The sequence below is a fragment of the Pseudophryne corroboree genome (assembly GCF_028390025.1).
Source record: "Pseudophryne corroboree isolate aPseCor3 chromosome 7 unlocalized genomic scaffold, aPseCor3.hap2 SUPER_7_unloc_8, whole genome shotgun sequence".
NCBI classification, from domain to species: Eukaryota; Metazoa; Chordata; class Amphibia; order Anura; family Myobatrachidae; genus Pseudophryne; species Pseudophryne corroboree.
The window spans coordinates 519,872-525,871 of NW_026967617.1; the positions used below are offsets into that span (position 1 = coordinate 519,872).

General features: G+C 34.6%; 2 non-coding genes across 2 annotated transcripts; both read left to right on the forward strand.

Moving 5' to 3' along the window:
• The first annotated feature begins 1,843 nt into the window (after window positions 1-1,843).
• On the forward strand, window positions 1,844-1,917 carry TRNAS-ACU (transfer RNA serine (anticodon ACU)). Its single transcript has one exon. It is a non-coding gene; the product is annotated as a tRNA-Ser (tRNA).
• A 2,266-nt stretch (window positions 1,918-4,183) lies between these two features.
• TRNAS-ACU (transfer RNA serine (anticodon ACU)) lies at window positions 4,184-4,257 on the forward strand. Its single transcript has one exon. It is a non-coding gene; the product is annotated as a tRNA-Ser (tRNA).
• Window positions 4,258-6,000: the final 1,743 nt, after the last annotated feature.

Here is a 6,000-nt window from a genome sequence, read left to right on the forward strand (position 1 = left end):
GAAACATTAACGCCACTGCATCCTTGCTGAATTCTCATGTGGAAGTCTGTTTAATGTGAAAACAAGGTGATATCTAATTAGCACACAGGTAAGGAATTAAGAAAATCTTTATTTAAGGGTGAAAATGTTTCTCACAAAATCGTTGCCCCAATGCATCATTGAAATTCAAGCTGGAAAGATGATTTTAATATATCACTTGTACATTTTGTATTGCTCTTCTGCTGACAATGTAGTTTGTTTTTGTCAATTACCATTTTAATAATAGGGTAAAGAAAATTAAGTGGATTTTTAAAAGAAAACAATACTTTCAACATACTTTTAAAACAAATTAAAATGGTAAAAGTTATTGTACTTTAATGAAAAATAAAAGAGCAAAAATATCAATCCCAGTTTTGGATTACTTTAATTAACAAAAAAAATGCATATAGCAGAGGATAGTTTTAATCTGCCTACCTCTGGGTTATGGGCCCAGCATGCTTCCATTGCAGTACTCTGCTGCACATGTAAGTGCAAGAGATCCTGAAGCACTCACTCATCATGGGAAAATACCAATGTGTTTCTTCGTTGGTGGATGGAAGAAACATCTTACAAAAACTCTCCAGATTATTGACTTTTTAAAGTTTTTCTAGGAAACATTTTAGATGAATGCTTATTAGTCTTTGTCAGTATGGACTTTTTGCAAAGTGTCTCTGTGGCGCAATCGGTTAGTGTGTCCGGCTACTAACCAAAAAGTTGGTGGTTCAATCCCACCCAGGGACGTAATTGACCTTGTTATCAGATTTTGGTGATCTTTAAGTAGACAAGTCAAAATTTCAAATCCCTTCTTATGGTGTAGGGTACCTGGCCTTCTCTGATGTAATCAGAGTTAGATTTGATTCAGTGATTTTATAAAAACAGCTAGGAAGCACAATTTAGCAGTGGGTTGCAGAGAAAAAGAAATATGCTGGCAAAAAAATCCAATTATGTGATTAAACAGCTCTTCATTTTCTGGCTTTATTTTTATGCTAACAAATTTGTTCTCTGAAAAGTGTCCACAAAGCCAAGTCTCTGATGAACACCTTTGTAAGGATGGTTTTTCACCTATTACTAAATTAAACTTGCTTCATTGGAAAGGCAGCAAGATGCATCCTCATTTCAATGTCTACTGAAATAATACAGGTTGACACCAGGAAACATTAACGCCAATGCATCCTTGCTGCTTTCTCATGTGGAAGTCTGTTTAATGTCAAAACAAGGTGATATCTAATTAGCACACAGGTAAGGAATTAAGAAAATCTTTATTTAAGGGTGAAGATGTTTCTCACAAAATCGTTGCCCCAATGCATCATTGAAATTCAAGCTGGAAAGATCACTTGTACATTTTGTATTGCTCTTCTGGTGACAATGTAGTTTGTTTTTGTCAATTACCCTTTTAATAATAGGGTAAAGAAAATTAAGTGGATTTTTTAAAGAAAACTATATTGTCAATATACTATTAAAACAAATTAAAATGGTAAAAGTTATTGTACTTTAAGTAAAAATAAAAGAGCAAAAATATCAATCCCAGTTTTGATTACTTAAATTAACAAAAAAAAAATGCATATAGCAAAGGATAGTTTCAATCTGCCTACCTCTGGGTTATGGGCCCAGCATGCTTCCATTGCAGTACTCTGCTGCACATGTAAGTGCAAGAGATCCTGAAGCACTCACTCATCATGGGAAAGTACCAATGTGTTTCTTCGTTGGTTGATGGAAGAAACATCTTACAAAAACTCTCCAGATTATTGACTTTTTAAAGTTTTTCTAGGAAACGTTCTAGATGTATGCTTATTAGCCTTTGTCAGTATGCACTTTTTTGCAAAGTGTCTCTGTGGCACAATCGGTTAGTGTGTCCGGTTACTAACCAAAAGGTTGGTGGTTCAATCCCACCCAGGGACGTAATTGACCTTGTTATCAGATTTTGGTGATCTTTAAGTAGACAAGTCAAAATTTCAAACCCCCTGTTATGGTGTAGGGTACCTGGCCTTCTCTGATGTAATCAGAGTTAGATTTGATTCATTGATTTTATAAAAACAGCTAGGAAGCACAATTTAGCAGTGGGTTGCAGAGAAAAAGAAATATGCTGGCAAAAAAAATCCAATTGAGTGATTAAACAGCTCTTCATTTTCTGGCTTTATTTTTATGCTAACAAATTTGTTCTCTGAAAAGTGTCCACAAAGCCAAGTCTCTGATTAACACCTTTGTAGGGATGGTTTTTCACCTATTACTAAATTAAACTTGCTTCATTGGAAAGGCAGCAAGATGCATCCTCATTTCAATGTCTACTGAAATAATACAGGTTGACACCAGGAAACATTAACGCCACTGCATCCTTGCTGCTTTCTCATGTAGAAGTCTGTTTAATGTGAAAACAAGGTGATATCTAATTAGCACACAGGTAAGGAATTAAGAAAATCTTTATTTAAGGGTGAAAATGTTTCTCACAAAATCGTTGCCCCCAATGCATCATTGAAATTCAAGCTGGAAAGATGATTTTAATATATCACTTGTACATTTTGTATTGCTCTTCTGGTGACAATGTAGTTTGTTTTTGTCAATTACCATTTTAATAATAGGGTAAAGAAAATTAAGTGGATTTTTAAAAGAAAACAATACTTTCAATATACTATTAAAACAAATTAAAATGGTAAAAGTTATTGTACTTTAATGAAAAATAAAGAGCAAATATATCAATCCCAGTTTTGGATTACTTTAATTAACAAAAAAAATGCATATAGCAGAGGAAAGTTTTAATCTGCCTACCTCTGGGTTATGGGCCCAGCATGCTTCCATTGCAGTACTCTGCTGCACATGTAAGTGCAAGAGATCCTGAAGCACTCACTCATCATGGGAAAGTACCAATGTGTTTCTTCGTTGGTTGATGGAAGAAACATCTTACAAAAACTCTCCAGATTATTGACTTTTTAAAGTTTTTCTAGGAAACGTTTTAGATGAATGCTTATTAGCCTTTGTCAGTATGTACTTTTTTGCAAAGTGTCTCTGTGGCGCAATCGGTTAGTGTGTCCGGTTACTAACCAAAAGGTTGGTGGTTCAATCCCACCCAGGGACGTAATTGACTTTGTTATCAGATTTTGGTGATCTTTAAGTAGACAAGTCAAAATTTCAAACCCCCTGTTATGGTGTAGGGTACCTGGCCTTCTCTGATGTAATCAGAGTTAGATTTGATTCATTGATTTTATAAAAACAGCTAGGAAGCACAATTTAGCAGTGGGTTGCAGAGAAAAAGAAATATGCTGGCAAAAAAAATCCAATTGAGTGATTAAACAGCTCTTCATTTTCTGGCTTTATTTTTATGCTAACAAATTTGTTCTCTGAAAAGTGTCCACAAAGCCAAGTCTCTGATTAACACCTTTGTAGGGATGGTTTTTCACCTATTACTAAATTAAACTTGCTTCATTGGAAAGGCAGCAAGATGCATCCTCATTTTAATGTCTACTGAAATAATACAGGTTGACACCAGGAAACATTAACGCCACTGCATCCTTGCTGCTTTCTCATGTAGAAGTCTGTTTAATCTGAAAACAAGGTGATATCTAATTAGCACACAGGTAAGGAATTAAGAAAATCTTTATTTAAGGGTGAAAATGTTTCTCACAAAATCGTTGCCCCCAATGCATCATTGAAATTCAAGCTGGAAAGATGATTTTAATAAATCACTTGTACATTTTGTATTGCTCTTCTGGTGACAATGTAGTTTGTTTTTGTCAATTACCATTTTAATAATAGGGTAAAGAAAATTAAGTGGATTTTTAAAAGAAAACAATACTTTCAATATACTATTAAAACAAATTAAAATGGTAAAAGTTATTGTACTTTAATGAAAAATAAAGAGCAAAAATATCAATCCCAGTTTTGTATTACTTTAATTAACAAAAAAAATGCATATAGCAGAGGAAAGTTTTAATCTGCCTATATCTGGGTTATGGGCCCAGCATGCTTCCATTGCAGTACTCTGCTGCACATGTAAGTGCAAGAGATCCTGAAGCACTCACTCATCATGGGAAAGTACCAATGTGTTTCTTCGTTGGTGGATGGAAGAAACATCTTACAAAAACTCTCCAGATTATTGACTTTTTAAAGTTTTTCTAGGAAACGTTTTAGATGAATGCTTATTAGCCTTTGTCAGTATGGACTTTTGCAAAGTGTCTCTGTGGCGCAATCGGTTAGTGTGTCTGGCTACTAACCAAAAGGTTGGTGGTTCAATCCCACCCAGGGACATAATTGACCTTGTGATCAGGTTTTGGTGATATTTAAGTAGACAAGTCAAAATTTCAAACCCCCTCTTATGGTGTAGGGTACCTGGCCTTCTCTGATGTAATCAGAGTTAGATTTGATTCAGTGATTTTATAAAAAACAGCTAGGAAGCACAATTTAGCAATGGGTTGCAGAGAAAAAAAATATGCTGGCAGAAAAATCCAATTGAGTGATTAAACAGCTCTTCATTTTCTGGCTTTATTTTTATGCTAACAAATTTGTTCTCTAAAAAGTGTCCACAAAGCCAAGTCTCTGATTAACACCTTTGTAAAGATGGTTTTTAACCTATTACTAAATTAAACTTGCTTCATTGGAAAGGCAGCAAGATGCATCCTCATTTCAATGTCTACTGAAATAATACAGGTTGACACCAGGAAACATTAACGCCACTGCATCCTTGCTGCTTTCTCATGTGGAAGTCTGTTTAATGTGAAAACAAGGTGATATCTAATTAGCACACAGGTAAGGAATTAAGAAAATCTTTATTTAAGGGTGAAGATGTTTCTCACAAAATCGTTGCCCCAATGCATCATTGAAATTCAAGCTGGAAAGATGATTTTAATATATCACTTGTACATTTTGTATTGCTCTTCTGGTGACAATGTAGTTTGTTTTTGTCAATTACCCTTTTAATAATAGGGTAAAGAAAATTAAGTGGATTTTTTAAAGAAAACTATATTGTCAATATACTATTAAAACAAATTAAAATGGTAAAAGTTATTGTACTTTAAGTAAAAATAAAAGAGCAAAAACATCAATCCCAGTTTTGATTACTTAAATTAACAAAAAAAAATGCATATAGCAAAGGATAGTTTCAATCTGCCTACCTCTAGGTTATGGACCCAGCATGCTTCCATTGCAGTACTCTGCTGCACATGTAAGTGCAAGAGATCCTGAAGCACTCACTCATCATGGGAAAGTACCAATGTGTTTCTTCGTTGGTTGATGGAAGAAACATCTTACAAAAACTCTCCAGATTATTGACTTTTTAAAGTTTTTCTAGGAAACGTTCGAGATGTATGCTTATTAGCCTTTGTCAGTATGTACTTTTTGCAAAGTGTCTCTGTGGCGCAATCGGTTAGTGTATCCGGCTACTAACCAAAAGGTTGGTGGTTCAATCCCACCCAGGGACGTAATTGACCTTGTTATCAGATTTTGGTGATCTTTAAGTAGACAAGTCAAAATTTCAAACCCCCTGTTCTGGTGTAGGGTACCTGGCCTTCTCTGATGTAATCAGAGTTAGATTTGATTCAGTGATTTTATAAAAACAGCTAGGAAGCACAATTTAGCAGTGGGTTGCAGAGAAAAAGAAATATGCTGGCAAAAAAAATCCAATTGAGTGATTAAACAGCTCTTAATTTTCTGGCTTTATTTTTATGCTAACAAATTTGTTCTCTGAAAAGTGTCCACAAAGCCAAGTCTCTGATTAACACCTTTGTAAAGATGGTTTTTAACCTATTACTAAATTAAACTTGCTTCATTGGAAAGGCAGCAAGATGCATCCTCATTTCAATGTCTACTGAAATAATACAGGTTGACACCAGGAAACATTAACGCCACTGCATCCTTGCTGCTTTCTCATGTGGAAGTCTGTTTAATGTGAAAACAAGGTGATATCTAATTAGCACACAGGTAAGGAATTAAGAAAATCTTTATTTAAGGGTGAAAATGTTTCTCACAAAATCGTTGCCCCAATGCATCATTGAA